General features: G+C 43.5%; 1 pseudogene across 1 annotated transcript in view; it reads left to right on the top strand.

The window, feature by feature from the left end:
* The first annotated feature begins 6,495 nt into the window (after positions 1-6,495).
* LOC145488559 (sacsin-like) overlaps positions 6,496-9,960 on the top strand; it is an 87,892-nt pseudogene continuing 84,427 nt past the window's right edge. Inside the window, exon 1 of the transcript XR_014049510.1 lies at positions 6,496-8,250. The product of XR_014049510.1 is annotated as a sacsin-like (transcript). The remainder of the gene's footprint in view (positions 8,251-9,960) is intronic.

Genomic DNA, 9,960 nt, shown 5'->3' with positions numbered 1-9,960 from the left:
AAGTTAAGAAGGACAAGAGGATCAAGAAGAACAAGAGGAAGGGCAAAAGGAAGGGCAAGAAGAACAAGACAATGATGATGAAGACCTCTACAGAAAGTTAATAGAGGATGAGTTTAGTGACAGTGATGTAGAATAATCAGTATTTATTTTGTAGATTTTTAAATTTTTAGCAGCATTTCTTTCAGAGACGTATTAATAAGTAATAATTAAGTAATTAGAGGATGAGTTTGAAATTGTTTTGATTGTTCTACATTTACAACAGCTTATTCAAATTAGCCCAAGCTCAAAGGCTGAAGAAACTATGTCATTACTTTTTTTTTACTAAATGAACCACAAATCACTGTGTTGTCTATGAATAGTTTTGTTGGATCTAGATTCAAGGGACAAAAGAGTGACAGAACTTTTCATCTTTGTTATAAGAACCTAGTCAAAGTCGTGCATGACTAACTGTGGCCACCTTCCTGGGTTTAAATAAGGTAATCAAAACGCATGAACTAGGTATGGTGAAAATGTCAAGCATCATGTAAGCTGTTAGTCAGTCGACAACTCTACCTCTCACATTTCTTTTCATAATTTTGGATTTGCCAGGTTTGAATGGAAGCCATAAGAAAGTTGTTGAAACCATGTCAAAAAATGATGAAAAAAAAAAAAAAAATAGTTTGGTGGCCTGTGTTAGAAGTGCACCACTATAAATGCAATGATAAGTATTATATTAGTATGTCCAAAAGGCATTTACCTGTCAAAAATAGAATTTCTCAAACTAATTCTAATTTTCGTTATTTTGCCTTTGTAACAATACAAATCTCAAGATTATAGTGGTTTTACAACACAGGCTAGAAACAGGCCCTAAAATATAATTTTCGAAAATGTTTGGATAAAGCAACGGTTTGTATCATCCGAGAACATTGCAGATAATTCAAGCCAATTAATTCAAGGTCACAAGTCAGATTGTTTTGGTTCGCCCGTGTGTAGAAAGATCTATAAGATTCCAGTTGATAGTGATAATGGTAATTATACCTGCTCATGAAAACACCAGTTGTATAAATTCCAGTCTAGCCATAAATAAATAAAAAAAGATTTGTAATCTTCTTTGTCATAACTGAATTATGTTATTGAACTAGTATGAGGTCCGTGTTGGTAAAACATTGGTCGAGTTCTTCGCCTTGCAATGTTATGGCGAGATCCATAGACTTGTTAAAAAAAGAAATACCCATATCAGTATCCGACGTAAGTTTCATTCCATGTTCAATGCTAAATTCCTGAGGGGTGTGCCTACAAACGAGGACTAACAATAAAGCTATAAATCAATGAACATAATAAATCCCTCTAAGATTCTCTAACCGAAACAAGTGATAGGTTGAGGTATCACTCAATTCCTAATTTTCAACCTTCTGCTTTCATTTCATCGTCTCTCCCGGTTAATAACACGCACCCGTTGTAGCTAGTTCCAGCCGATCCCAGGAATGCAAATCTCATTAGCAGTCAGTGCTCTCTCTGATAACCATAACGGGTACTATGTCTTATATCGGAGGTTCGGTGATATTTCTTTCTAAAAACAAAAACTGAAATAGTGTTCAACATAATCTTGCTCAGCACGTTTGCGAAAATCTATTGGTTCCTTTCAGAGGTTTCTTTAAGAGCACTCGGCTAACCTCCAGGTACGATTTCCGTACAGCGCCATACATTAGTTATGTATGCAACTATCTCAAACTATCACATTATACTCAAACAGCAATCGTGAAAAGAACGAGTTAGTCAAAAAATTGCATGCATAATTAATGTAAGGGGTGGTGCGAAAATCTTGCCAACCTCCCTGTCAAAATAAGAGAGCCCCTCTGCCAGTTTTGTCCACATAGTATAATTTCCACTGACAGAGTCGCTATGATTACGATGACGACCACAAAGCGCTTTGTGGTGTATTGAATAGGCCACAAAGCGCTTTGTGGTGTTTTGAATAGGCCACAAAGCGCTTTGCGGTGTTTTGAATAGGCCACAAAGCGCTTTGCGGTGTTTTGAATAGGCCACAAAGCGCTTTGTGGTGTGAAAAATTGGAAAAACCAACTTATTTCAGAAAATAGCTGTGAGATATTTGCGAGTCAACGAGCCATCCAGTTTTCAATGTTAAATCCCAAAATTAATGTCCCTGCCCCTTACCACAAGAAGAACAGCACACGGGGTTGGGCCTCAAACGAGCAGTTTAATGTAATGTATATATTGGGACACAAAACAAACTGCCCAAAAAAGTGGCCCAATGAAAAACTAAGTGCTGGAGTGGTAAGGAGAGGCATATTGGTAAGGAATGTCCTTAGTCTGTGCGATACGAGGAGCAATCTTTAGGAAGAGACTTAAGGGAGAGCGAATGTATCTTTTATAACAATCGGAGGACCAGCGACCTAGCAGTTTGATCTCATAATCGTTCAGTCCTGCGATGGTAGCAGACGTTGCACCACCAATGCGAAAACTGTGTCCGCTGTAATGGTGAGGGTCTAGACCCACGAGTCGGAGCAGTGTTGAAAGGAAAGTGGTGAGATCTCCGCGGGCTAGTGGTAGTCCAGAGGAAAGCCGGAACAATGGGTCGCTGGGGGTGGCACGTGGACGAGCATGTTGAAGGCGTAGATTGGTCTTTAAAGCGCAGACTACACAAACAGTGTAATGAGCATGACCAACATATAGGACCACTCCACGGTGTTGTTGATCAGTCTTCGATTTTCGCAGGTGTAGAGCTGCATATTCATCACCAGTTTGCGTGGTGTGAAGGTTGACATCCTGTAGGCGGAGTAAGGTCTCGATGTCATAAGATGTTTTGCTGGTGACGGTAAATTCTCCCGCTCGTAGGAGCAGAAAGTGGGCGGTGGTCATGGCCGCCCAGTAAACTGTATCATCTTCGGAGTGTGGATCGATAAAATATTTTAGGCGACACAGAAGGTCAAAGGTTATAGGTAATTTCTGCTTGGCTGGACTGGAGTGTACGCGTTCAATTCCTCGCAAGGTTTGTTGTAGCTTAATAGTGTGAGTAAGAGGATTATGAATTCCGTGACTGATGTGTAACGCACGTACGCCGGCGAGGTACACTTTAATCGATTGCGGTTTTAAACGGTCAGCTAAGAAGGCCACAAACAAAGAGAGTGTTTCTTCGGATGCGGGAACGGCAGTGGAGCCATGTCTGTCGCAGAATGTGAGGTATTGGCGTTGCGCAGAACGGTATGTGCGATGGGTATTTTCAGCTAACCCTTTATGGAAGTAGTGGTCAGCCCTCATTTGAAGGCGGCCAAGTTCAGCGGAAGGACTGGCGTAGGCAGGAGGTCTGCGTCGGGCACCAACTTGCGAAAGCGTTGGACCTGTAATCGAGACAAGGCATCAGAAGCAGAATTTAGTATCCCAGGGATGTGCACAGCCTTCAATACAATGTTAAACTTGGCGCAGATGAAGAAAAGATAACGGACGAGGGACATAATGTGGCGACATTTGCTGGAACCGGAGGTCAGAATGCGCACGACTGATTGATTGTCACAATGAAACAAAAGACTCTGTGAGGTTAGGGAGGGGGCCTAGACTGTCATGGCCATGGTGATGGCATAAAGTTCTTTGTACGTTATGGAGCGACGACTGGGGATACCGACTTCATTAAAGGTTGCACAGAGCCAAGCGGTGCCAAATAAGGCTCCAAAGGACTCGGCACAGGCATCAGTAAACAGGTGTAGGCACGCGTTGCTGAGCCACTGTTCATCATAGAACAAACTGCGACCATTCCAATCAGAGAGAAATGACAGCCACCATTCGACGTCTTTGAAGAACCGCTTAGTAAGACGGATATGATGGCTCGGGTGGGATCCTTTGGACAAAAGTTCGATCATTCGACGAAGAAACGTTCTACCTGGTCTGCATACGGAGCAGATGAAGTTGAGTTTCCCAATGAGGGACTGGAGCTGTCTCTTTGTGCAGGAGGCTTTGGTTTGCCACATTCGAAGTAAGTTGAGAGTCTCGTCCAGACGGGTCTGTGAGATGCGCGCCTCTTGAGCAATGCTATCGAGTTCGATACCCAGTAGTTCTAGGGTAGTGCATGGCACAACAGTCTTGGCAGGATTTGAATTGAAGCCGAGATCTGCACAGGTACTGAGCATGAGATCTAAGTTGGTTTGGCAGAGGGGGTCTGGGGCAGGGGGGCCACAGGTCCAGAAGTCGTCCAGGTAGTTCCAAACGGGGCTGGCCCCACGGTCGCGCATGGTGAACGATAAGATATCCACGTACTTGAGGAAGAGCGCGGGCGAGCTGCGCAATCCGAAAGGCAAAAAGGCATCGACAAAGTAAGCAGTGGTGAGTGTGCCATTAATGTCAATTTGCCATGTGGAGCCAAGGAGTTCCCAGTCTTCGCGACGCACTAAAATGTGACGAAAGGCATCAGATAAATCAAGTTTACTCATTAATGCACCTTTTCCATGGAGTTTAAGTTGTGAAATCGCGCGGTCAAGTGTGTCGTAGGTACAGGAAAACAGTTCTTTGGGAATGCCATCGTTGACAGAGTGAGCGGCGGGCCATGATAGATCGTGAATTATGCGCCATTTCGTAGGCATCGAGCGCTTTTTAGGAATAGCGCCCATCGGCGATCCGACAAAGTTAGCAAAGGGCGGTGTAAGAAAAGGACCAATCTTACGATTAAGACAAAGTTCGCGTTCCAGCTCTCTCGCCACCGCCTCGGGGTTTGTTGATGCTGATAAATGGTTATCATAGATCTGACTGTAACGGTTTGCGGAGAAACCGATGTTTACTCCAGAACGAATGTCGTGTAATAAATCATTTGCAAGCGTTTGATCAGGGTAACGTGATAAGCAGTCCGTCCAGGTATCAAGATTGAAGGGTGAATTAATGTCCGGTAACGTATTTACAATCGGCCAGAGAGTGCTCCCCCCGGCAAGCCTTGCAAACGTGGGCGCGCTTGCACTCAGTTCCTTGTTGGCAAGAATTGCGCTGAAACAAGTTGCAGCCTTCTTTGCCGTTGCTTGTGAACCACTTGTCGTATTTCCAGGCGTAATTTTGCTGGCTTGCGTCTGGGCGCGGGCGCGAGCTAATTTTCTTCGCGCCTTGATTTTCCTCCAACGCGGTTTTCGCACGAAAAAGGCAATCACGCACCAAATGATTCGGGGATTTACAACGCTGACAAGAGACGCCTTCTCTCCTGACGGCGGACGAGTCGAGAATTGTTGTGTACAACGTCGTGTCAACGGTGTCGAAGCGTGCAGAGGTATTTAGAGTTTGGCTGAGACGAAATTGGACATCCTAATTGTAAACGGCGCTCCACACGAATTTCCTGTTCGCTTTTTGAATCACGTCACGGTAGCGGGCGAGTTCCTTGTAACGAAGTGGTGAGACATCCATCACGAGCGCCTCATAAATGTTCCACGCCTCGAGCCACGAGTCGAACGATTCGATAGTTACGTTCTGGGTCGCGCTTGCTTTCCGATCGCCGGTTCCAGAGATAACATCGCCACATGTGTCGGGCTTAACTTTGAGGCGGGGAAGGAGATCGAGAAAATCAACATAAGCGCCAGCTTTTACGGCTTTAAGTACGGTACCTGCCATTGGTTGGCCAGAGCCACTGTGTGAGCCAGATGGAGGTTGCTGTGTCATCTGGATGGGGGAGTTGTTGTCTTTGTTGTCGGCGCGAGCGGACGGTTCGTGTGTTGAGGCACCGCCCCCAATTTTATCCTTGGTTGTGGTTAGTTCGGTTACAGTGTCGCGTAGTGTTTGCTGCTCGAGCTGCAAGGCTTCCACTTGGCTCGACAAAGCTCGTATGGCTTGGAGCAAGGCGTCCTGCTCATCGCCAGAATCAGGAGCGAGTTGTTTCTCCTCTTCGACGGGCGACTCCTCCATGGTGCCGTCGCTATCAGGATCTCGTTCTTCGGGTCCTTCGCAGTGTTTTCCCATTGCTGCAAAATCGTGCTTATCTTTCGGTGTTCCGCAACCGGGGCATTTATTTTTGCGTTTGGATTTGCTTTTCGAAGACATTGCGTTGAAACGAACCGGTACAAGTCGAAGAGAGAAAACAGCTAAGCGATCGAACTTAACAGCGATAAGCGAGTGTACAATGTGATATGATGCTAGCACGTGCCGGCTACATTAAACTATATTAACAATATTAACATCACTAAAACACCACATAGCGCTTTGTGGTGTTTTGAATAGGCCACAAAGCGCTCTATGGTGTTTTGAGTAGGCCACAAAGCGCTCTGTGGTGTTTTCAATAGGTCACAAAGTGCTCTGTGGTTTTTTGACTACTACTGCTGAACTAGGAACAGTTAGAAAGCACTCCGGCCATAAAAATCTACTCGACAAGAAAATTTCTGTAATAAATGTTCGATGCTACAGGAGACGGCTTACCCAAAAAGGTTCAGTCAGCCTCAACAAACTTATACTGAGAAGAGGGCTTTCGCGAACCGGATTTCGTGTGAGTGACAAGATTGGGAATAGAGAAATATTACGCAGATTGAGTGGTAGTTTTACAGCACAGCGTTTTGCCTCTGTAATATCATTAAACGATCTGAATAATTTGAGGATAATCAAAGCGCGGAGTTTAATATTGGCTGGCCGGGAACACGCAGTTCGCAAACCGGAGAGCAACCACTGTTTAAATCTTCGATCGAACTTTCATGTTGAATTTGAAACTGAAAATACACTAAGCGGTCAATTTCCGATAGAAATCTTGTGAGGTAAATGCCATTCTTGCAAATAGTCGCTGCATATTTACGTTCAGAGTCACTCTGGTTCAGAGTAAAGACATACAAAGTCAAATATTGCTTCCGTACGCTACCCCTCCAAAAATCAGTTTTGCTCGAAGACCGAACTGCAACGGAGTTTAGTTACCAGTCTTATGCTGCGTGTTATTGGATAGAACGCATGATATGATTGGCTCCGTATATCACCTTACGTCAGAGGACATGTCTGCTACATAGGACATAACTGCAACGGTACAAAGGAAGAGTCATTAACTGGTGAGAGGAAGCTCAGTCGTGCGCATAATGGCCTGCGAACAAACCTTGAGTGCGGCAAGTAACGATGAACGGCGGAAACATTCGAAGTGTATCGATGTTATGTTTCTCTGTGACGAGTGGAGGTCTGCAAAAGGTGGTCTGTCCACTTTCAACAGAGAATTTGCTGTTAATTTGGCAAAAACAGCAAGCGACAGCATCAAAGTTCATTGCTACGTTGCCCAAAGCGACGAACTGGGAAGAGAAGACGCCAGACAACATGGAGTGAATTTGATCACTGCCAAGAGTATTCCTGGATCGACTGATCATCAGGATTGGCTGAAAATTCCACCGCCGGAACTTCGGAATCCGGACATCGTGGTAGGCCACGGAAGAAAGTTTGGTACGCCTGCCTATTGTATTGTCCAAACCGCAAACTGCAAGTGGATGCATTTTGTCCATGTGTTTTGTGAAGACCTTGGAAAGTTCAAGGCAACCCAGAGTGCTACTGTCGATACAATCGAAGAGAATGAAAAGAAACATAAAAGTGAAATTGAGCTGTGTAGAGCAGCAGATGTAGTTGTCGCAGTTGGATCACGGCTACAACAGAAGTACAAAAGAAGCCTTCCAAATGTTGTGGTCGAGAGAATCACTCCTGGTATTTTGCAAAAGTTTTTCACCGAGTCATTACAGCTGGATAGATCAGTGGTAACGAATTTCAAGGTCTTTATGTTTGGTCGGGCAAGTTTTGAAGATCTCACCCTCAAAGGTTATGACATTGTTGCAAATGCCATAGGATCACTTGACAAGATGTTTGAGCTAACATTTGTTGGCTCATCTCCTGGTGAACACAGAAAAATAGAAGAATGGTTTCTTGAGGAAACATGTATAAGCCGCAACCAAATAACAATCCGCAGTTACTGCAATAAGCAAGATGAACTTAAAATGATGTTTCATGAGTCTGATATGGTTGCACTTCCATCGCGTACGGAGGGGTTTGGATTGGTTGCCCTGGAAGCTATTTCTGCTGGTATACCTGTTCTTGTTGTAGGTGAATCAGGAATAGCTGAAGCTCTGCATGAAGTAGAAGGTGGGAACTCTGTCATTGTTGAATCAAATGACCCTGAAGAGTGGGCTCGAAGGATCCAACAACTGTGCAGCCAAAGTCCAGGAGAGAGAAAAAACAGTGCGAGGCTGCTAAGAGGCAACTACAATAAAACTTACCCTTGGGGCAATGAATGTGAGAGACTCAAAAGGATGATCCAGAATTTAGTGGAAAGCTTAAATGGTATGTTTACTATGTCTTCCTGTTCCACTATTATGCTTTTTTCTAGGTTGCTACAATGTAGACTTATTAATCAGAGTAATGAAAGCTGCTAAAACTGACTCTCTCAAGGTCAGTGTTCCGCATAACAGTCTGATGCTAATGGTATGATGTACCTGTTCATCAAGGTTTTGATTAGAAAGCAGGACAATCATAAATTTTAGTTTTCATCAGCCGGTGCTTTTACCTCTTCCTTTTCACTGGCCAAGAGCCCGCCATGTGACCTGCAAATAACAGGGATCTATATTTGTTTTTCTCATCAAGTCATCAGCTGGGCAAGTATGCCAGATGACATACTTGCCCTGGCAAAATTTTACTTGCCTGTTCAACAGGGAAGACTGGCAACAAAACAGTATGTAAATGGAAGGTTACTTTTTTATTATCAGTCTCCCAATACATCAGGTCCGTAGTTGTGGCTGTGAGCAGACATAGAAAATCCAAGTACAAATGAAAGCCAAGGCCTCTTTGACTGCCATGAAGGCAGAAAGGGATGCTCTCACTCTTCCTTCTCGTATTTGGCTTGTTTTTCCAAAGTGTCAACATATTTACTAAACAACATACATGTATCCTGATCAAAACAGTTGATGCAATTGTGCCACATGTTTTTGTGGATGCAGATGCAGTACAGGGCATCAGCAGTTGACAAATTGAAAATTGCAACTGCAATGATTTCATTCATGGAGAATACCAAATCATGCATGATGGTGGACCAAAATGATGATTTTACCGCAAAAGAAAGCTGTAACTCGTTCTCTGTTTTTTAAAAGTTCCAAATGAATGACGAGTGATCAGGATACAGGGAACTCATAAAAAAATTAAAGAAATGTTTTTTTTTTTTTCTGGTAGAGTCAAACTAAACTCGTCCAGTGGATGAGTTTCTGTCTTGATTTGGTCGTCCCTACGATATTTTAGTCGTCATGGACGACTGGATGATTGCGAATATGGATCCCTGCGAATATGGATCCCTGAAATAGCTGGCACTTATAATGGTCTGCTCATGCATAATATTGGTAACCACACTCTTGTGTAAAACATGGCAGATTGAATCCCAACCTCTGATATGAGGAATTGGATTTGGGAACAAATCCAGTACGTGACAAGGTGGAGGGAAAAAAAATGGATGATTTCAACCTGAGGCCTTATGCCCGGTTCAGACACTGTACTTCACATGAGCTCAAGCAAATTCAAACTAAATTAATTTGGATAAGCTGAATTCATTGAGGTGTGGATCTTACCAGTAATTCCAACTGAACGAAATTCAGTAGGAGATAAAAGTGCTTTTTGGTCAGTTGTGAAACTGAAAGCAAACTGCAAACTGCATTTAACCTCTTTAACCGCTAGGACAAAACAACTGATAAACCATGATGAATGCACATTAAATTTGATGCTGTTTACCAAGCTAGTGGCAGCAAGTTTGCACACAAAAACAGGAAAATACCGACTGCACATATCAACCTCTTCTCTAAGGAGTGAAACCCACCAAGCTGCCATTTTAATGCACTGATGTACAATGTATACTAATGTCTTTTGTCCATGCTCAGGTCTTAAAAATACATTACAAATACATGAATTAAAATTAATTGAAGGGGTGTGTGAAATAAAGCCCCAAGTGACGTTTGGAAAACTTTGAGGTAACCAATATTGAAATAGATTCCAGCCATTGTTGCTGTTTAC

Source organism: Orbicella franksi, chromosome 5, assembly GCF_964199315.1.
Source record: "Orbicella franksi chromosome 5, jaOrbFran1.1, whole genome shotgun sequence".
In the NCBI taxonomy this organism is placed as follows: Eukaryota; Metazoa; Cnidaria; class Anthozoa; order Scleractinia; family Merulinidae; genus Orbicella; species Orbicella franksi.
The sequence above is the reverse complement of the archived record's forward strand: the minus strand, read 5'-3'. Positions and strand labels throughout refer to the sequence as shown.